General features: G+C 32.1%; 1 long non-coding RNA gene across 1 annotated transcript in view; it reads left to right on the top strand.

Annotated features, from left to right (window-relative positions):
- The first annotated feature begins 266 nt into the window (after positions 1-266).
- LOC143231675 (uncharacterized) overlaps positions 267-24,854 on the top strand; it is a 30,572-nt gene continuing 5,984 nt past the window's right edge. Inside the window, exons 1-2 of the long non-coding RNA XR_013017109.1 lie at positions 267-368; positions 4,531-4,610. This is a non-coding gene — a long non-coding RNA (uncharacterized LOC143231675). The remainder of the gene's footprint in view (positions 369-4,530; positions 4,611-24,854) is intronic.

Here is a 24,854-nt window from a genome sequence, read left to right on the forward strand (position 1 = left end):
ATATGTTATCTTTAAAATGCTTAGAATCAATATATATGGAATAGCTACGATTTATGTGTTTTTAGAGGAGACTAGGACCAGCGTACAAGTACTTAGTCCCACTAGTTACGGTTAATACACGAATACTTGTCATATCTAGTGGTAATTAATACTCCAGAACTGACGTAACGTTATTACCACAGATTGCTAGGAGGATTTGATTGTTGGTGTTAGGCCAGGAGTCGAGTGTTTTTTAATATTATGTTGTCAGTAGAAGTGACAAGGACTCGAATATGGATATTGTAACTAGAGGTGACTTGGAGTCGTGTATGGATATTGTAACTGGAGGTGACTTGGACGCAAATGTTGCTATTAAGTTGTCACTAGAGGTGACTTGGGCTCTAATGTGAATATTGTTGGAACTAGAAGTTATTAGGATTTGAGTGTTACTAAAAGTTGTCACTAGAGATGACTAGGGCTTAAGCGTGGGTACTGTTTTAACTAGAAGCAACTGAGACTCGAGTGTTGCTATTAAATTGTCACTAGAAGTTAATAGGCCTTGAGTTTCACTATTTTTACTGTTATTGCATTAAGTGCATTGTTATTAGGAGTGATTAGTGTTCATACAATCAAGTTATACTGTTTCTAGAAATTTATCATAATTTAATGTAGTTTGCTATTGAAATTTCAATATATCGATGTTTGAAACCTAATCTCGAAATAATATTTTGGCTATTTCATAACTAGCTGTTACTGTTTTAAGTATTTAACCCAAGTGTCTAGATGTGAACAAACTTTATTTTACTATTTTTGTTCTATATCTTTAACTTTTACTACGTAGGTTTGTTTTTATTTTTACATGTAACTTCAATAATTTGAGTTTCATGATCGAAATATGATTTTAATAATGTTTCTAGCATCAATTTCACCCTTTAAATGTATCATTTCTTACACTTTGTGGTAAACCACGTTTATGTACCTCTATCTGTCGTTTTTCCGTCAAACTAACATACGAGAGAACGGACAGATTTCATTATTACATTGCGTGGCTGTTTATACTATATATCATCAGCACCTGCCAATACAAGAGTGATACATAAAGAACTGTATTACCAGATCTCTTGATTAACAACAAACAGCCTATTGTATTTAGATTGCTGCTATATCTAGAGAAATACAAAGAGGTTTGTTTGTTTTTTTTAATTTCGCGCAAAGCTACACTGCTAATTTATCTAGTTAAACCCCATGTTTACATTTATCTAGTATAGTTAAACCCTATGTTTACATTTATCTAGTATAGTTAAACCCCATGTTTACATTGATCTAGTATAGTTAAACCCTATGTTTACATTTATCTAGTACAGTTAAACCCCATGTTTATATTGATCTAGTATAGTTAAACCCTATGTTTACCTTTATATAGTATAGTTAAACCCCATGTTTACCTTTATCTAGTATAATTAAACCCAATGTTTAAGTTGATCTTGTAAAGTTAAACCCCATGTTAATATTGATATAGTATAGTTAACCCTATATTTACCTTTATCTAGTACAGTTGAACACCATGTTTTCCTTTATCTAGTATAGTTAAACACCAATACTGAACACGTGTGTATATATATATATATATATACATTGTTTGCCTTTTCAGAATTTGTTATGCATACTGGATTGATTCAGACATTTTGTTATATACCTACAAAGGAAAACATACACACACACATATATATATATATATATGTTTGCTATTCCGGCTCGGCATGACCAGGTGGGTTAAGGCATGCGACTCGTAATGTGAGGGTTGCGGGTTCGAATCGCGGTCGCACTAAACATGTTCGCCCTTTCAGCCGTAAGGCGTTATAATGTTACGATTAATCTCACTATTTATTGGTAAAAGAGTAGTCCAAGAGTTGGCGGTGGGTGGTGATGACTAGCTGCCTTCCCTCTAGTCTTACACTACTAAATTAGGGACGGCTAGCACAGATAGCCCTCGTGTAGCTCTACACGATTTAAGACTTCTGCTTAAAAAAAACAACTGATTTTTCAGAATTTGTAATGCATAGTGGAGGAATATCGGTATTTTGTCATACACCTAAAACACACATACATATATATATATATATGTGTGTTGGTTGTTTTTCAAGACTTGTAGTGTAGATCAGATGGGTTTAAACATTTTGTCAATAAAGTTATAAACAACAATAACTTACACTTACCCTTCGGATAATAATAATAATAAAAATATTTTTCTTTCAGTCCTGATGAAGCCTAAACCTCGAAACATTGTCTCAAAGAGAGAAAAAAAAAGTTTTATTGTTATTTTTATCTTGTTGTTCTATATTTAATAATGTATATTATTTATCAAAAATTTACTCATTTATTTCAAAGAAAGATGAAACATTTGTATTAACTGATGCATTTGAAGGAGAGTTCCTGAAACTAGACCGCTTGTATTCACCACTGAGCTAGTGGTAAGTTTACGGACTTACAAATCTAAAATCTGCGTCTTCAGTTTCCGGGGTAGACAAAGCGGAAACAGCCTACCGTGTAGCTTTGAGATAAAACAAACAAGCAGATAAGTTACTGCAACAAACCTTGGTTGATACATTAAACCTAACATATTTGTCAAGAGAGTATGGCGTACCGAACACATTTCAGGATGTATATGTATGTTTCAAGTTTTTATTAAGTATTCGAAGGTAAAATAATAAGCTAACCTCTGACCTTATGAAGAATAAAACAATAATCTCTGACTATACTTGTTTATAGATAACTGACGAAGAGTGAGAAATTGAAAATAAAATAAAACTTACAGTTAATTAACTTATTACAGTTCTAATTTGAAGTGGCAGTTAATAGGTTCATGCAGCGTTTGTGGTAATATGATAATATTTGAATCGATTATGTAAAGTTCTTAAATAGAGCCACTGAACTTAGCTTTTCACATTAAATTTTCATCAGATTTAAGACTTCTGCTATAAAAGATATGTGTTTTTTTTCTACAAGATAACTGGTAGAATTTAACACAAACTTAAAACAAAATACTTGTAGATAAATTTAGATTTAACTTTCAGTTAATAGAAAACCATGCCAGGTAAGCCTAGTCCGTTTAAATATGTTACTTTATACATATATATATAACAAATGACCCTTCATTCGAGTTAACCGAGTGGACTAACAGATGATGAATACCTCTGATTTTGTAATTAATTACAAACGCACTAATACTTATATTGAAGAAATCATTTTCTAAACGTTATAAAATAGAGAAATTGACTCTTTTTACACGAAGCTAACAAGAAAAGAGCACGTGTTAGAACGTTTTTGTGTGACAGCAGCCAACTAGAACCTTCTGCAAGCAAACTCGAGAAATTGACTCTTTTTACACGAAGCTAACAAGAAAAGAGCACGTGTTAGAACGTTTTTGTGTGACAGCAGCCAATTAGAACCTTCTGCAAGCAAACTCGACATCTTTGCATTTGAACACCAGAATACAGACCACTAGTAAAAGTTTATACAGTTGCTACAAAATGCATTACTTCTTAAGTTGCATGAAACACGTATGTCTTAAAATGTCAGTTACGATCCTCATTTTCTGTTTACAATGTTTCGAAGGTACAATGAATTGATGCGCTGGCTGGTTCATATGTTTAAAGAATGGCGAAAAGCGAGCCAAGGAAAAAAAAAAAACTGTAATGTTTTCGCCTAGAGCTTTTAACGTCACCACCACTGTCTGAAGTAGACACTACCAATAGGATGTCTACTTTTGTTACCCGTTCTTTCAAGAAGAAACTGTGGAAAAGCAATATTAGATTACATATCTTCTAAGGGGAGCGACTCACAACAGTATGCTTTTGTTACAGTATCTTAGAAAATATAAAAGTATATATAAAAATATAATATATATATCTTAGAAAATATAAATATCGCTTTTGAAAGTTGGAACCTAGAACATCGTGACGAACAAACAAACGTATTTGTTTTATTGAAATAGTTTAATTACTGTTGCTTATTTTAATAAATTTCAAGTATGGGACGAGAGACTTGGTGAGATATTTATCCATATTCTGTGACAGACCAAAGGCTAATTTAGAAGTTCTTTTAACAGTGTTTTTTGTACCAACTCTTCTAACATATTAGTTTTATTACTGCCCCAATACTTTTATTGTCCTATTTTCATAATATTTTAAAGTGTTAAGATGTGTCATAGAGTCTAGTTTTATTACCAAAGCGAACGTTTCCCGTTCAAGTAAGGATGTTTGTTTTATTTATTCAGGATAATAATGCTTTATGTCTGATCAAAATTAATCGTATAATCATATATTGAACAACATCAATGAAAAAAACAACAACATAATTACAGGTTAGTAATAATTTTATGTAATTATATCAAATATAACGTCCAGTAAGACATTAAAACTATGGGAAAAACGCCATAAGATGAATGAATTAGATTAATAAAAATAGGGGAAGATTTGGCACTGTAGAAGTTTCAAAAATGTGGAATTTAAAAATGGAACAAAAACAAAGAATTTTCTTTACTTGTTACAGGGACAGTGGTGGTATATTTGTGGAAGAACATGTAATCAATCGTCTGGAAGCACGTCTCCACTTAATGAAGTCCAAACAAAGTGAGTACCTTGAGTGACTTTTAGAGACAGAGTCGATAGAGTAAATAAAAACTGTCACTGAATCAAGGACACTAAACTAATTATCAGAAGTACAAGGATACTAGGCACTGATTGAATTAAAAAACAATAAACCTGCTTAGCTGTAGTATGTATGTACTAACTGATAACCTGATGAAAATCACTAAGCCTAATTTTAGAAGTTTTAATCTGGTGAAAGCCACTGAACTTGTTAACTGTAGTACCATTGAAATGGGTATTTGCTTGGTCAAGACAATGAACCTACGTCTTTGAATTATGATGGCAATGAAAACAGTTACTTAGATTGTTTATTTTGTTTTGAATTTCGCACAAAGCTACTCGAGGGCTATCTGTGCTAGCCGTCCCTAATTTAGCAGTGTAAGACTGCAGGGAAGGCAGCTAGTCATCACCACCCACCGCCAACTGTTGGGCTACTCTTTTACCAACAAATAGTGGGATTGACTGTCATGTTATAATGCCCTCACGGCTGAAAGGGCGAGCATGTTTGGCGCGATGGGGATGCGAACCCGCGACTCTCAGATTACGAGTCGCACGCCTTAACACGCTTGGCCATGCCGGGCCCCAGTTACTTATGAAACAGCATACGAAGTAATGATATGTTCATTCATAGTTTATCACTATACCGGTAAACAGTAGGTATTTATTTATATAGTATTATGTTTAGAGTGTTCCAATAATATTAAGTTTGGCTACATAATCTGAACCAAAGAAATACTAAACGTGTTTATTATTATTATTTATATAAATATATTATTTCTGAAAATTTCCATCTGCAAACTTAGACTTTTTCTCTAAAAAATCAAAGAAAAATGTGTAGTTTCTGGAAACGTTGTGACACCATTAACACAAATCAGTGAGTAGTCCTAACTACTGTGAGCGCCAAGGCACTGTTGATATTCAATATTCCTATTTGCACATTATGTGAATTTTCGCCATTTTGATATCAGTGTTAACTGTTGATAACCAAGTATAAACAAATGCAACAATTTATTAAAAATAAAGAAGTTGTGTAACGTTCATTGCACTTTTAAATAACAACTATAGTGCTTATTTTATTTTCTATACAGGGCGCGGCTTGGCCTGGTGGTTAGGGCGCTCGATTCGTAATGTGAGGGTCGCGGGTTCGAATCCTCGTCATATGAAACATGCTCTCCTTTTCAGCCGTGGGGGCGTTATAATGTGACGGTTAATCCCGTTATTAGTTGGTTAAAGAGTATTCGAAGGTGGTGACTAGGCGCCTTCTCTCTAGTATCACACTGCTAAATTAGGGACTGCTCGTGCTGGTAGCTCTCGTGTAGTTTTGCGCGAAATTCAAAAACAAACAAATTTGAGTGAGAGAAGATATATGAAATAACGAAATAATAAATGAAACTACTTCATAGGGTGCGGATGGATACTCACCAAATCAGTGACTCATTGGGTTGATGAAATGATACATCCATAACACATTTCACTTTAACGTGTTAACTTTCAATTGATGTTTTCATAATAATTATAACTTAAATAAAAACATTCGACTTCTGTTTTGTAATATCATTTCCTCATACTGGCCTGGTATGACCAAGTGGTTAAGGCGATAGACTTGTAAGCTGAGAGTCACACCAAAGATGTTCGCCCTTTCAGCAGGGGGGAACTTATGTTGTGACGGTTTGTCCCACTATTTATTCGTCAGAGAGTAGCCCAAGAATTGGCGGTTGGTGGTGATGACTAGCTGCTTTCTCTCTTGTTTTACACTGCTAAATTACGGACGGTTAACGCAAATAGCCCTCGTGCAGTTTTGCGCAAAATTTAAAAGCAAATAATCCTTTTGTCACATATTACGGAATGAATCAGAAAGTCTATTATTTTGTTTTCTTCATTAATCTTCGGAATTATACTTTCTTACAGGAAAATGTTCAAGAATAACTAGAACTACATTCTAAATTTATATTCTATACATTAGAAAAGCTAAAAAATTGAAGTCGAGAATACATGAGAAACAAGGACAGCATCTACCTTACTCAGCAAATCTAAGATTTATATTAAATATAAATTCACGAAAAACCGAGAAAAATGTTGCAGTCATAATACAAACATTCATCGGCGGGGAACAAATCTCAAGATGGATCATTATGTAATATTTCCTAGTTTACAGAGGTAATGGAAAAGTAACACTCTAATTGTGTTGGGGATACATCGTCTATCCAGGAATTAAACCCTCGGAGCTTATTTATTATAGTACGGACCAAATATATGTATTACGTATTATAATTTATCTCGGACAAACCCCTGATTTATTATGATGCTTAGTACGATTGCAAATGGCCTGATATTGAGTAAAATTGTAATTTAGATTTAGAAGTTAATTAAATGTAGACATGTATGAAACTGATGATATTTGTCAAAAATATTGGTAACACAGTTTTCTTTTTAATACAAATATATTTTAATGTAGAAACAATAGTACAGTTTATAATAACGGTTATTACAAATAATGATTTACATACAAACGTTTTACAAATTTACAAACAATATTGAGTGTTCTATCCGATGTGAAACGTCCTCAATCCTCTTGAGGGTTCACGACGAGCGAATTAGTTTCGAGTTGTTATCGGAACCATTCATTTAACAGGGAGTTAGCTCGCTCTTCGCTGATCACATCTGAGTTTCTTTCCGGTGAAGTTATCTAATGTTTTCATAGAAATACTAAAATTCGCTTTTCTTTGATTGGGATTTAGATCTAAAGACCCAGAAGGGTTAAGTCATTGATCTTTTCCACCCTCCTGCACGTTGGAGCACATCTGCTGATGAACATATTTATAAATGTTACATGAGGGCCACGATAAACTGCACTTACTCTGGCACCTCTCCATGTATTACTTAAAAATACATTCGTGTAGATATACTTCTTCTCACAAACAGTTCCATAATCCTTTACACTTTCAAAAGTTATAGGCTTAGATTAGAAATATTTGCATAAATATCTTATAATGTTTTTACTTAAGTCTAGAACTAATGTATAGTTATATCTAGTAATTAGATGGCCTGTTTTTATTTCTTATATATACAAGAAGGTTTACGTGTTTCGACTTGCGCAATAAAAATAAATAACGTTTGTTCTGGGTTCAAAACCTTCAGATTTTTTTGTCACGACGAGCTTCAAGTAATCGTCGTGATGTTTATAGATTTACCTATTTAGTCTAAAAGTAATTTTTGGAAGATCAGTTCTACTATTATGTAAGTAGAAATATTATTTTTAATTACCCGTGACGCCAATGTAATAGGTCCGCGTGTGACATTTAATGACGTCATACTTGCACCCTGATAATGAAGAAGAATAAAGTTCTCCGAAACGGGAAACAGGTGCGAAGCGAGAAAATCATGACCCCGATTTGTAAATCTACAAGCAAACAGGATAAAAGTTTCGCGAATTTGAGGGTTGCATATCGTGTAATAAAAATGTTTTTCCAATATCATATAAGCAAAAGTTCCATTATAGTATGATATTCACTTAAAGAGGTGTTTAGGGCTATCATCATCATATATCCAGTATCTTTCAAGCTCACATAATAAGCCATTTTTTTCTCCAATGATTGCCAAAATAATTTGGTGTGCTATATAGGAGTCTATATGTTACTGTTTCTATGTTTGAATATTTATGCGTGTAATCTGGGGAAGTTGTTCTTCGGGTGTGTGTGTTTTCTTATAGCAAAGCCACGTCTGGCTATCCGCTGAGTCCATCGTGTTCTATGGACTTTCTATGCTGTTGTTAATAGTGTGTTTTGTACTAGTTTTGGTGTTATGTTTACCCATGCTGTGACTGCATAGTGTGTATGTTTTGTAAATTTTTAACATGTTGGCGGCTGTTGTTCCACTGTTTTTAACTCCTAGCATAATTTGTTCTTTGCCAGATTTTGGTTTCAATATTATTTAGTTGGTTTTTCCCATGTCAGTTTTGACAGATGTAACAGTTTCAGAAAGTGTTCCATTCTACTCTCGTTATTCTGTTTGGTTAATTTTCTGAAAACCACTACCTGGGCTTTTGGTATGTTGTTTTTTTTTTAACTTCGCGCAAAGCTACTCGAGGGTTATCTGCACAAGCCGTTACTAATTTAGCTGTGCAAGACTAGAGTGCAGGCAGCTAGTCATACCTACCCTCCGCCAACTCTTGGGCTACTATTTTACTAACGAATAGTGGGATTGACTATCACTTTATAATGTCGTCACGGCTGAAAGGGCGAGATTGTTTGGTATGAGAGGGATTCGAACCCTCGATCCTCGGATTACGAGTTGCACGCCTTAATCCACCTGGCCATGCCGGATCTTTGGTATATTAATTTTAATTCTATATTTTTGGAATTATTTACTTATTCTATATTATTACGGTTGTATATTTGTAGCTGCTATAGATAGTGTTGGGCAATTTTCCAAAGTGCTACATCATTGGTAAACTGTGATTATTATCCATGATTTGGATAGTTCAGATACATATTGTTAATATACAGGATTAAGAGAATAGGGTTAACCATCCGTCCCTGAGGGACAATTACCTCTGAATTAAATAACTCTGAGAAAGTTCCCTCAACAATTACTGCACACTCATTGTTTTCCAATACGCTTGAGAACCAGCGAATAATTCCACGCGGTAATTCAATTTCTGCCATTCGGAACTAGAGATCGTTGTTCCATACAATGTCGAAAGCTTTCCCGATGTCGACAAAACATGCGACAGTGTATTATCTTTTATTAAAACTATCTGCTATGTATTCAGTTAGTCTAATTAAGTGATAGGTTGTTTATCGAATCCATTTTGTACTTCAAGTAATTTTAATGTTATCTCCAAGAATGTGGAGAGCCTACTGCTGATTATTCGTCCGAACATTTTGCCTGTGTAGCTGGTCGGCATGATTGGACGGTGGCTATTTAGTTTATTTATCAGACTCCATTCTTTATGGATCATTAAAACGTTTGCATGCTTCCAAAAAACTGAGATTAATCCAGAATTTATTGATAAATTGCTGTTTGATGTTCATATAATTTTGGAGTGTCTTTTTTGAGAAGGACAGCCTGTATGGCATCTTCTCCTGAAGCTTTGTTACCGTTTTTCTTTTGTGATTGCTTCTCTGAGTTCTTGTTTAGTTATTTTCATTTCAAGCACTTTGGTTGAAGTAACTTGCTGTGTTTGTGTTAGCTGGGAAGTGTGGTTTAAATGACTCTATATTACGTAAGTCTACGGATTTACAACGCTAAAATCATGGGTTCGATTTATCTCGGGGAGACGCAGCAAATAGTCCGATGTAGCTTTGCTATAAGAAAACACACACACACACTCGAGTATCTCCTACACATATGGTTAATATGTATGAATTTCGCATTACGCATTTAACGGTATAACCTACATTCATTTCTAAATATATATGTAACTGAAACCAACATCGATATTGAACTAGACTTATCCTCCACACAGAAATAAAACAATAAATATTTTCTAAATATATATGTAACTGAAACCAACATCGATATTGAACTAGACTTATCCTCTACACAGAAATAAAACAATAAATATTTTCTAAATATATATGTAACTGAAACCAACATCGATATTGAACTAGACTTATCCTCCACACAGAAATAAAACAATAAATATTTTCTAAATATATATGTAACTGAAACCAACATCGATATTGAACTAGACTTATCCTCTACACAGAAATAAAACAATAAATATTTTCTAAATATATATGTAACTGAAACCAACATCGATATTGAACTAGACTTATCCTCCACACAGAAATAAAACAATAAATATTTTCTAAATATATATGTAACTGAAACCAACATCGATATTGAACTAGACTTATCCTCTACACAGAAATAAAACAATAAATATTTTCTAAATATATATGTAACTGAAACCAACATCGATATTGAACTAGACTTATCCTCCACACAGAAATAAAACAATAAATATTTTCTAAATATATATGTAACTGAAACCAACATCGATATTGAACTAGACTTATCCTCTACACAGAAATAAAACAATAAATATTTTCTAAATATATATGTAACTGAAACCAACATCGATATTGAACTAGACTTATCCTCTACACAGAAATAAAACAATTTCGCGCAAAGCTACTCGAAGGCTATCTTCGTTAGACGTCTCTAATTTAGCAGTGTAAGAGTAGAGGGAAGGCAGCTAGTCATCACCACCCACCGCCAACTCTTTTACTAACGAATAGTGGGATTGGTCGTGACATTATAACGCTCCTACGACTCAGATTACGTGTCGAATGCCTTAACCCATCTGGCCATGCCGGGCCATTTCTATGTGTTTTTAAAATAGTCTTACATATATTCATTCTAGCATATATCGAATTTAGAACAATAATCTTCTTACTGGAAGATGTCAACAGTTTATATTTATTACAAATCACGGGAGCCAATAATTACTCACTTTACACATTTATTGTGTTACTGTTAACAGTAGACTGTTTTATAGGTCTGGTAAATTAACTGTATCTTTCAAATTTCATTATAAAATACATAGTTGGTTTCAAACTTTTCAGGTCGAAACGTTGTTCTCTGCTTTATTAGTATAAGTGTTAATATCCACACCAGCCGTTCAGAGGCACGTGTCAACATGTTATCACTGTATAACAACCCTTTGATTATATTGGCTTTCATTTTCTCACTATCTGTCACGTGTCGCACACGTGCGTGTGGAAAATTCAATTAGTAGTTGGGTACCATGCTAATGTAGAGTGTCAACAGTGACAATGAAGTGTTCAATTTAAACACGTGTTTGTGTCACTCGTGCAAGTCAACTCAGTGTTGCTTTATGTTAGCTATTCAGACCTCGAAGCTTTTTAATTACGATGCGTTTACAGGAAGATAAAGCATAATATGATACATACACACATACAAATAGTCTCGCACAGAGAGAAGCTGAGTGGTGATAAAAATGTGAACATCCCACAGAAACAGGTAATTTTATCTAATAATAAAGTTAAAATTATCCCAAACTACTTTGATGTGTTTTCAGACATGAACTAACTAACCTTCACACACAATAAAAACTCAGCTACAATGACAACGGATGTGGTAGACAACCTTAGTTTTAATTATACTAAAATAACCCACGCTGAATACTTGGAAAATCATTATATATGAAACTACTTATCTGTTGTTTCTTACACAAACAATATACAGATATGTACAAAGTATTATTAACTTGGATTGAACTTCGCACAATTTTTGAACATCATAACGGATAATTAAAAATTATTATTAAAACCATTTAACTATACACGTATATAAGAGGTTAATGTCTGATTTGGATTTAGCTTCACACGATTTTTTAACATCATAACAGAAGTTCATAACAAAGTTTTATTACAATTGGATCTCTTAGACTAAAGTTTATTTAGTGCGTGTGTGCACACTTTAAAAGAAGTCGATATCACGATAAAATGAAAAATGTTAGAAAACAGATCTTTACTCGAATTAAAAAATAAAATACTTTATAATTTTTTTTCCTAAATACTTTCTGAATGAAAAAAATTGGGACTGTTTTTCTTTTCTATAATTGGACATTAATTTTGTACATTTATTATTGCCAATAAAATTTATTATTTTAATGGCACGGCATGACCAAGTGGTTAAGGCACTCGACTACGAATCTGAGGGTCACAAGTTCCAATATAAAATTAAAATAATAACTTGCCAGGTCACAAAACCTTCCATTTAGTGTAGGTTATTAAGTAAAGACAATAAATATACGTATAGTCTCAATAATTGCAGCGTTAAGTTGTTTAGCGGAAAAGAATACACTAGGTTATCTACGCTTTGTCCATCACAGGGAATCGAATCTACATTCTATCTTTGTAAATCCGTAAACCAACTGCTACCGTGTTTCTCCGTTAATAAGACCTACCCATAAAATAAGACCTAGTGTGATTTTTGGGGACAGTTTTAATATAAGCCCTACCCTTAAAATAAGCCCTAGTTAAGAGTGGCAGGAAGAGGAAAGAAATAAAATAATTAATTTATTAATTAGTTTAATAGTTAGTTAATTAGTTTGTTTAAGTATTGATCAAATTGAGTTTCTGAATGTTTTTCGTAATTTCTATTTATTTAGAGGTCTTATAATTTTTACTTTGTAACTTCATTTGTTTAATATATCAAAATAAGACATCCCCCGAAAATAAGCCCTAGTGTCATATTTTGGAGTGAAAATTAATATAAGCCCTGTCTTATTTTCGGAGAAACACGGTAATTTACTGATAACCGACAAGTCTGTGTACAAGGATAAAGATATTTTTAATTATAGGTACTTTCTTAATATTACGAAGATTGTAAAATAAGGAATACTTTATCAACTCTGTATTTCTTGATTTGTACAATTTGATAAAAAGCTTTTATTAATAAAAAGCAAACACGAGATAAATAAATATGGTTTATTTCAAACCAGGCAAACTTTCTGCTTTGGTTAGAAGATAAATTTACTTTTCAAAACACAATTTAGATTTTTCCATTTTACCTAATTTCAGAATATCATATCTGACTAACATGTAATATCATAAGTTTATCAGTTTCAACGTTAGAAGTTGTTAGTTGGTATGATTCAGTTTGAAAGTATTAGAATACTCTGTAAAGATACTGCTTAGAGGTTAACACACAGTCATACCTAGAATGTAATAATTGTTAAGTGGTACTGAGCAGTTCAATAATGATACGAAACACTAATATACTGCATCTTACCTTATCTATAAATAAAGCGATTGGAACCCAAATACAACCGATGAATACATTCCTTCACAGACAGCAAATTAATGCGTAGTAGATTCTTATGACGTTGGGATTACATGTCATATATAAAATACTTTGCTATGTTATAATTAGTATGCAAAGGCTTGGTATAACTCTGATAATTGATCTGTTCGTTACTGATGAACACAAGGTTCATGTCATGTTCACGTAGACATGTGAGTCTCTAAACGATCCGGGTAGATTAGAAGCAAATAAACTTGATTGGTGAAAAGAAGTTATTCTGGTATTAACCCATCAAATTATCGTAAGTTAAAAACATCTCCCTGAAAAGTATTTTATATCATATGGTTTGTAAGTCTCTATAAAATGGTAGATAAAGACAAGCAGTCTATTGGAAAGACTTATACAGCTCAAAAGAGATGATGTACGTTTATATGTCATAAAATTACAATAATAAGAAATTTTTAACACTGATAAACCATTTTAACTCTCGGCCCTAAGAAACAAAATAACCGTATAATTATGAACAATGTTTATGAGAGTACAATAGGTCTTCAGTCTTTCACTAAAGAAAGGCATTGAAAATTCAACATATTTAGTTTAGATGAATTATTTTCTCATTAATATAAAAATTAAAATACGTAATCAGAAATCTTGTTTTTGGTTTTGTTTTGGAATTTCGCACAAAGCTACTCGAGGTCTATCTGTGCTAGCCGTCCCTAATTTAGTAGTGTAAGACTAGAGGGAAGGCAGCTAGTCATCACCACCAACCGCCAACTCTTGGGCTACTCTTTTACCAACGAAAAGTGGGATTGACCGTAATATTATAACGCCCCCACGGCTGGGAGAGCGAGCATGTTTGGCGCGATTCGGGCGCGAACCTGCGACCTTCAGATTACGAAGCGCACGCCTTAACGCACTAGGCCATGCCAGGCCCAATCAGAAATCAAACGAGAGTTTCTTTACAATGAAATGGCTTTTAATTAAGATATAATATGTTTTATTAACATAATTAACGCTAAACAAGTAACACAAAACATCAATATGTGTCAACCACTGGATAACCATTTTTATTCCCTATTCACATTTATAAACTTACAAATTATTATATCGCTTGCTTTGAATTTGTACACTCGCCACCATATAATCCATGAAAGCGCCTAAGAACGCTTCTAAGATTCGTTATAACAAGTTAGTATTTGAACTAGGCCTAACAGTTTACTTCTGTCTCCGTGTAACGAGACGTTTGCTTAATTTGTTTAATGTGCAAAAATATGCGGAAAGTTGTTTCTCATAGTGTCAAATAAAAAGATGTAATAATAAAAACGTTTAATTATTCTCCCAGTATGGAGATTGTGATTTGTTTTCTTGCTTAATGTATACATATGTATTCCTATAGGTTTAAGACATTAAAAACGTTTACAGTTTCCACGTTGTTAATCGAGTAATGTCATAACTGTAATGTCTTCCGAACGAATAATTATGCAAATATATGTCGTCTTTATTATATATATGCTTTATCCAGCACCAACGAAAGAATAATTTTGGTAACAAGAAGTCGAACAACCTCAATGTTCATGCTATATCCAGCACCAGATCTCATCAGAAGGGTTGTAATACGACAGACACAACAGTGGTCGAAACACTGTTTGTGTGATCACACTTAAGAAGTGTGACTGTTATCCATCATATATGAAGTGAATGTTCTAAACTTATTAAGTCTCCAAAGTTTCTATTATTTATGTTTTAAGTGACTGATACGGCAAAAAATGAGCAAAATCTCTATGGTACTTCCTAGCACGTGGATACTTACTTACTTTTATGAATTAAAGTTGTCCCCTGGTGTGACAGTGGTAAGTCTACAGACTGAAATCTCACGATGCACTGCAGATAGACTTACGTGACCTTTCTTTGAAACACATAAACAAAGATCACATTTTTGTGTTTCTAAGTTTATTATGTTTGGTTTCATTGTTTTGACTGAATGTCACTTCGGTTATCATTCTTTAACTCTGCAGATAAAACAGAATTTATTTCAGTTTTTGCAACACCTGTAAATACACATTTGGTAATAATCATAGCCTTATATATTTATAATGTTCCATATGACCTACTTCATTTTACACGTGTTGTCCCACAGTTTTTAGTGCTAATTATACAATGTGAACATTTGGTAATAATCATAGTCTTATATATTTATAATGTTCTATATGACCTACTTCATTTTACACGTGTTGTCCTAGTAGATCGTCTTCTAGTATACAGATAAAACTATCTATAGCATACAGTGTATATAGAGATAGATTAGGGATAAAAACATTTATTAAAAACATCTTGCGACTAAACTGTCAGGATGTTACAAATATGACTTGTTACACCATAAAGAACGACAGCATAATTAATGTCTGCAGGTGATTGCCGTGGTCTTTTCATCTGTGATCTTCCTAGCCAGATGTGGGTGTACACATCCCTATTCGTCAAGATTCGAGTTTGATATTCTAAGCTTGTTTTTGTTGTGTCAGTCAACCAAATAACACCCTGGCGGGGTTCTGGAGTTTTCGCTAGTACATTATGGGTTTGCTGGCATTTTTCTGACCCAATCAAAATGTTAATGTCTTCATATATTCACAGAGCTCGAAAGTAAATGAGCATTTCTCCCACACACGTGTGTTCAGCTCAGTGCTCAATATAACGTTGTCTCTATGACTTGAGCTTCTATATTAACACCATTTAGTTTTACTGTCGCCATCTTTTGACAACAAATGCCAACAGAATTACACATACAAAACTTTTTTTTTTTTCATTTCTGCGACATGTTTATTATGTAATAACCATAGTTTATGTTAGGTTATTTAAGACTGTACTTCATAAGTATAATTTAAAAGCTAAACATTTGCTCTCAAAATATCAATTGTTGATTTATATCTTTTATAATTATATACGAAACTTGCGTAGTTCCGAAAAATCAGAAATGCAGGACATAATTTACCCAGTAAAAAAAATAAGTAAAAAATAATTAATTAATAACTAGAAGTCGGTGATTATATAAAGTATTGCCCCCCCACTGGAAAAGCGGTAAATCTCTTGATTTGCAACGCTAAAATCAGGGGTTCGATTCCCATAGGTGGGCTGAGCAGATAGCCCGATATGGCTTTGCTATAAAAAAACACATAAACTATTACTAAGCATGACAGCGATTACTATCTAAATACCACAACATCACCATAAATTAACTAATTAAGCTAATTTAATTAACATAGATATTAATTCTTTTTACTTCGCTGATGACTTCAAAATTGAAGCATTGACTTGACTTACAACCATGTAATTTAGACACAACTGATAAATAAAATATAATCTAAAAATAAGATATGAACATTTTCTTTATGTTTCTTATTCTCTAAAGGTTCATTAATACAGTTAGATTATTTAGGATATCGGTAGCTTTTGAAGAAGTTGTAACAGCAGAATACTGAGCTAATAAAGTTGTTCATAGAAATATCTCATAATAAATTCCAGCTTACGTTAAACAAAGCTAAGAATAATGTTTTTATGTCTTAACTTTTCGAAATATGTTGACATATCTATATGGGTAGTTCATAAACAAATATTTATATCTCACATGTATATATGTATACTTCATATATATACATATATATTTATTATACAATATTAATATTAAACAGTCAATATATTCAGTAAATATTATTTATTGCTGACTATATTGACAATTCTTCATTTATTCTGCAATCTTTATTCAGTTAAGAATGATTGCTTTAACTAATAGACATATTATGTAAAATATAATTTAGCCTAGCGAGCTGATTATAGTAATTATTTATCTGCTAATGTTATTAAATGTGATAGCAAAAGATGTCTCACACGTCCTGTTCTAAACACTTTTCATCCTATTATTTAAACAAATTCATTCTGTAAAATAAAAAAAAATGTAATTTGTCTATTAACTTGTACAAAATTTAATATGCAGCATATGGGTCAAACTTCAAATCCATTACATGTATATATAGATTTGCCTAGATCTCAAAATAATAATAATTTAATGAATTCTATAGAATTAAAGCATTTCATAATTCGTCCTTTTATCTCTATTAAAAAACTGTTAATGGAGACTCAAATAGACTTTAACGAGAAAATTTCTACATTTTGAAACTAAGAACATTATATTTTTACAGATTAAGTCAATGTTTTAATAATTCTACTGCTTTGAATTTGAGCAATGATTACTGTAATACTAATTTGTATTTATAGATAATTTTTCATAAAAGGAAGAATATAATAGGTAAAAGAAAAATAAATTAAAATGGATTTTTAATAATTGTGTAGTAATTTAGATAATATTTTTATTCTAGTATTATTCTCTATATATAATATTTTTTCAAAAAGATTTATCAACTTAATGTTTTAAAATAAGAACATTAATTAATGTAATAAAAATTTGATTTTCGAAACGATCATGCAAAGCACTCACTTGTAGATTTAATAAAATATCTATTAAAAGTCAATGATTCAACAAGTTTTGGAAAAAGAGAAACTGCAAATTAAATTTTTATATTTCGTAATTAATTTTAACATAAAGTATTCAATGACTTGCAGAGTTGTAAAATTACTCATTAATCTATAAAATATAATATTCTTCCTCTTAAAATCTTAAAATCTATCATTAATTATAAATGCAAAGTTCCTATTGGTTCGCTATTATATAAATATAAAGGTTTTTTATCTAATTTGAATGTAGTTGAAGTTAATAACTTATCTTATGAATGTAAAAATAGTTTATTTATTGTTACTTTTCTGAAGCATATTATTAACACAGAAATTATAAAGTAGGTGCAATACTTAAAAAGTATCGAAATGTAAATTAACCACAAAATAATCTCAAATCTATTGAAAACAATGTTGATAAATATATTTTGAAACGTAACTATATTTCATCTTATCCATCTAGATGGTTTTTGGAGTGGAAGTTTTATGTACTTAATAAAATTTAAATTATACCTATAAAACTAAAGAAATTTCATATAGATTTACTGTTTCAGTTAAACAATAAGATTTAATAATTAAAAGAAAATAGTTATAGTTACATTGATAGAGCTAATTGTGATTTTGGTTTCGTTTGTGAAAATATTTATGCATTAATTATGATAAAAAATGATTAGCATAAAACATTTAAAGTCATTTACCAACCTAAAGATACAGTAATTAATAATTTTATTAAAACATATAAAATATATTTATCCTAAATCAAATTATTATTTAAATTTACTTTTTCTATATGTTATTCTTAAACTTTATAAATATCCGATTAAATTTAGATTCATTTCTAATTGAATAAGAATTGTTATTAAACAACCAGCCATTTTATTAAATAAATCACTCAATACTTTACTGTATATTATTTATAAGAAGCATTCGTTTTAAATAATAAAAATAACCAATCCCTTTTAGGATATCTAAGAAATTGTGAACTAGTAAAGAATATTCAAACATTTAATTTCATCACAATGTACGTCACAGTTCCGTTAAATAATTTAGTTTTTATTACAATTTTAGTAATAGAACAGTTCTGTTGTCCTTTCATGGTGCTAGAAGAAAGAAACTTTAGCTCCAAAATCATAAAAGATATATTAAGTTTCTAATAAATTTATATTTTTCAATAACCAAATTTTTTAACAAGCAATAGAAATACCAATGGGACTTATTATTATACTTGTATTTCAATTTATATCTTTATTTTTATTAAAATAGGTTTATTGACAATTAAATAAACCAATACATTTTGTCTTCAACTTACATATATAAAATAATTAGTATAAATAATCAGAAATAAATAACACTATTTATAAGATAATATTAAAAATAGTTCAATATCTAATGTAGCTGCACATCACTTAGATTTAGAAATTAAAACAGTAAATCGTGATATCAATTTCAATATTTTTTATAAAATAAAATATTTTGTTTTTACAATACATACTTTACCCTTTTTTAATAGTAATATACCATACTCTTCTGCTATAAGCATTATAACTTCACAATGATTCAGATTTTGTAAAATTTGTAATAAATTACAATATTTTATTATTAATGTCGAAATATAGATATACATACATTAATATTTAATAGATTTAATAAAGAGACTTTAACTAAAATTATTAAAATATTCTGTAATAAATATAATAATGTGTGGTTTAAATTTGGCACAAAGCTACACGAGGGCTATCTGCGCTCTCCGTTCCTAATTTAGCAGTGTAAGACTAGAGGGAAGGCAGCTAGTCATCACCACTCACCGCCAACTCTTGGGCCACTCTTTTTATCAACGTCACATTATAAACGCCCTCATGGCTAAAAGGGTGAGCACCTTTGGTGTGACGGGAATTCGAATCACCGACCCTCAGATTAGGAGTCTAGCACCTTAACCACCTGGTCATGACGAACTATAAGAATATACTAAATAAATATATAGAAGTAAAACTAAGGACATTTTACTAAAGATTCTGTTGACTATTTTTTAGTTGTTAATTAGGTCATTTAAATAACTCGACACCACCTTATCGTATATAAAGGTTTGTTTAGAGTCTGAAAATTAGTACTACAGTTTAGGTAAGTTTAGGTAATAGGTTGGGATCCTTTATATTAATACAGTTTGTTACCAGGCTACAAATTAGTACCTGACAACCATAACGAGGTCTGGAATGTCAAGTTTAGGAGGTAAGTTTATTTAACTTACATACACCTAAGTGGTAATAACTTCTTATTTTTTCTTTTCGTTTTCTTCTTTACTTTAAAGAGCAATCAACTTCCCACAACTGTCTACAGGCAGTGAAGGTTGATATAAATGTAAGACATTGTAGGCTGGACATCTCGATCTCCTTATTTCTATTTGTATTCCTTTTATTATTCTTCATATGAGACTGATAGATGGTGTATCCCCACCATAATTTCAGTCCTACTTTGGCAGTCATCTCCAAAACTTAGGGTGTATCCCACATTATAAACTGTACCTTGAGAATCTTTTGAGTGCTCAAATTTCAATACTTTTTGTCAGCAATCGTACATATAGCAGTTAATATCAACCACGAACATTTTCATTTCAAATGTTTATTCGAATTTTATTGAGTGTCAATATATATGTGACACACAACGATCGCACTGTGTTATGTATATGAGAGAAAATGCAAACTGCCTATTGAAACAAATTACTCAGTGCAAAGAATCGATTAACTAAGACACATACACACAAATAATTACTCTCAAAATAATATTTGCAGCTTTGAAATTTAAACCCTGCAAAATAAAAGAACAAGAAAAATCCAGAAGACTTAAGATGAAGAAATTTCCGTATTGTGTGCTTTAAAGTACAGCCTGTCCAGGTAGAACTGTTTTTTATATGTGTATATATGATTTGATATTTTAGATTGCATAAATATGTCATTTATTAGAACAACAACAAAACTGGAACGTTTCAAACTGAGCCCCAGCTTACTCTATACGAAGACGTGGAAATTGCTTTAAAGACAAGAACATTACACGATGATTAATGGTAAATGGAGTAAATAGATCAACGTCATGGGATCTTAAGTTTTCCAGGGTTTTGTTTAGGGTAAACTAAAGCTCGTGTAACGCCTACTGTAAAGAAACGTTCTTCTCTGAAACACTGAAATGCAGAAAAACGACGTAAATCAATCCAGATGCATTTATTGATTCTTAAAAGTGTTTTTTTTATGGTGAAAATATGTTTTGTTATGAGAATATAAAGAAATATGTCGCTCCTAGAACACCATCCTCTTGAAATGCTCTGTTGAAGACATTCCATTGTGTTCCAGTCAAATACATTTTGCTTGTTTACTTGTGTGTGTGTGTGAGTGTTGTATAATGAAATCTACTATATACGTTTTGAAACTGGTAATTATCCAGTAAAAATAGTAAATATTTTACATTTTGTGTTATTATGAAATGTGTTGTATGTTGAATTAGTATCATGCAATGTATTTGTTTTACATGTGTTTGTTCGTTTGTTTGAAATGAAGCGCAAAGCAACACAATACGCTCTCTGTGCTTTGCCTAGCACGGGTATCAAAACTCGGTCTCTGGGGTTGTAAGTCCGTTGTGATATTGGGAGCCTTCATATGTTTACGTTTCACAGTTTCTGCAACATTCTGCAAATGTTTTTTTTTATCTATTTGGCTAAAACATTTGTCCTAGTACCATAACAAAACACCTGTACTTAAAAGCAGTATTATTTGTAGACTGTAACTTTTCTTACAACACATATTTCGAGAAAAACTGAGAATTATACGAGTGTACTCTAATTCCACACTTTTTCTGACTTTTTATATGCCCTTTCTAATATTAGCATTTCGCAGTTAGGTTTTATAATTTATACAATATAAAGAAGTGACATTCATATCATGTTTATTCTATTGGTAACAACTATTCATTACTCTATCAACTTACGAGAATAAGTTGAATATTCTTATATATTTAAAAACGGCTGGTATGGGTCGAGAAAGCACTCGTAGAGGAGCAAACAACGTTTCGATCTTCTTCGGTCATCCGTTTTCTCGTCATCACGAATTTAAATATTCATGTTCAACATTTCAAGGACTTTAGAACAGAAAAACTCTATCTAATTAAAGAAGGTGTCAGGTTTTATAACAGAATGGAAGGAATTTAAACAATAGATCTTAAACATTTCTGTTGCTGTATGTGGCAAAACTGAACGAGATTTTCGTCTAGAAGGATGAAATCGTGTAATTCATGTTGTGTTTGTTAGCAACATTGCTTGAAGTTTGTTTATGGATCAGGCTCATTGTCATGGATCTGTTTGTTTTATCAATTTCAAAATGGCAGAATTTAAGTACAGAGATTCTCTTTTTTACACCTATTTAAACAAAACATAATTAAATATTCAGATTACATCAAGTCTTAATACATATACTCAACAACTGTATTTATTTTACAAGTACTGAAGAAAGAAAAATATGAAACATGTGAACGTGCGTTTGCGTTTTTCTTATAGCAAAGCCACAGCGGGCTATCTGCTCAGCCCACCGAAGGGAATCGAACCCCTGATTTTAGCGTTGTAAATCCGGAGACATACCGCTGTACTAGCGGGGGGCGAAACGTGTGAAATATACCATCTTAGTCAAACTCAACATTCTTGTTTTTTTGAATTTCGCACAAAGCTACTCAAGGGTATCTGTCCCTAATTTACCAGTGTAAGACTAGAGGAAAGACAGCTAGTCATCACCACCTACCGCCAACTATGGTAGCAAAAAAAAATTGTTTTCACAAATTATTTCAATTCGTTGAAGGTTCAATCACTTCAACTTGTGCAATAAATTTTGAAGTTAAAGTCAAGACGAACATTTAAGATGCACAGTAAACGTTGAAATTGTGGGATGCTGTAGAGAAAGAAAACTTCATCCAGGGCCTGTCATGGCCAAGAGTGTTAAGGCGTTCGACTCGTAACTCGAAGGTCGTGGGTTCGAATCTTGGTCGCACCAAACATGCTCGCCCTTTCAGCCGTGGGGGCGTTATAATGTGACGGTCAATCCCACTATTCGTTGGTAAAAGAGTAGCCCAAGAGTTGGCGGTGGGTGGTGATGATTAGCTGCTGTCCCTCTAGTCTTAAACTGGTAAATTAGGGACGGCTAGCGCAGATAGCCCTCGAGTAGCTTTGCGCGAAATTCAAAACAAACAATCATTCAAGTTTTATCAAATATAATATGAATGTATCTAACTTTGAAGATTTTGAGAAGAACCAAAATTACGTCATAACAATAAAATGGTTCTTGACGAATTATTTCAGTTTATTTCTTACAAATTTTATAAATCCATCACGTCTGCTGTACAACGTCTAGTATTACGGAATGTACTTAAACATCAAAATAAGCTCTTATGTTCTTCATACTTTAATTTTGACAGTCATATTTGACAGTCAATAAAACAAAATTATCTATTCATACGGTTTTTATAACAATGCATGAAATTATCGATATTTGATGTCACATTACAAAAATTAGTTTCTGCTCTTTGGTTGCTTCTTTATGTTTTTGATCTAGAACTCACAAACTTGTCATTCAACCTGTTGACTGACAAATATTTCAGTTGCTACAATATAACTCTAATGATTCTTCATTTTGGTAACTTCTTCGTGACGCCGTTTTGGATCGAAAGTGAAACAATTTGTAAGTAGGTCAAATGCATGTATGGTGCTGACATCTAGCGTTGAAGTGAGGTATTATTGAGAACGAATTAACTCTTCCGTGGCACTGTTACCGATCAGCTTGGACGAGTTATCTTGTCTACGGCACTGAACAGGTGAAATATAACATTACAAATACAAGACACACGATTTAACTTCTGAATGTGTAACTGATTAGATACGTCAAGATGTAACATTAATGTCCATCCTGTGACCATTTATTCGAGGGGTAAATCTCTCTGAATAATTGAAATCTAAATAACATTTCATATTTACAAAAACACAAAATGAAATGTGCCTGAATTATAAATACTGGATTGCCTAGATTAAATTAGCTTTCACACAAGTCTAGTACATTACAGCTAGTGTACAGCTCTTGTATTATTTTCACTCACGCTATCTTTGTTCATTAGTCACGAGACCGCTACTTGAGAAATACTTTGTTCTCTACCATGCAAAGAAAGTAAAAACCAATATGTTTTATAATAACAGAGAACACTGATATAGAAAACAGAGAATGTGCTAAAAACCTTGTTATATCGTTGTCATTGGAAAAATAAGTACCTTGAATACTAAAATGGGCTTCTAAGTTTTATTATTTACGGTAAAACGTAGGATGTGCAGTAAAATACATATACATCGATTACAATGTGGAACAAATTGTAATAGAAATTTATCTCAGAACGGCTGGTACTGGTATTAACAGTTCTGAGGAGAGAACAACGTTTCGACCTTCCTAGGTCACCTTCAGGTTAAAAAACAGAGAGTTTGCAAGTAACCGTTGCCGGACACATGTCTTAGGGACGAGAGTATAAACAGGTACGGGAATATAGGGGGCGTTGCAGGTGGATGTTAGATTATTACTTAGTAAAGGTATAAAGGTGTTCCTTTATATTGGTTTAATTGTTGTTCTCTCCTTATCAATAAAAGTGTTAATACCCATACCAGCCATCCTGAGATACAAAGCTGTCATAATTTTGAATGTGAACTTGATTTACAAAAACTAAACAAAGTCAAGATGAGCCACATTTATCCAGTTCGTGCATGAACGTCGTCAGTGCTTTTAGTGATGAAGCGAGAGCAAAACTGAGAAAAGAGATCACCCGTTTATATTATGTTCTATACAATAGAAAGAGCTCTGAGGCGAATATATTTTTAGACTTGGTTGAACTAGAAAATGTAACCGCAGGAGGAATTATTGATTCATTGTGGCAGAAGGCAAC

Source organism: Tachypleus tridentatus, chromosome 11 (assembly GCF_004210375.1).
Source record: "Tachypleus tridentatus isolate NWPU-2018 chromosome 11, ASM421037v1, whole genome shotgun sequence".
Classification (NCBI taxonomy): domain Eukaryota; kingdom Metazoa; phylum Arthropoda; class Merostomata; order Xiphosura; family Limulidae; genus Tachypleus; species Tachypleus tridentatus.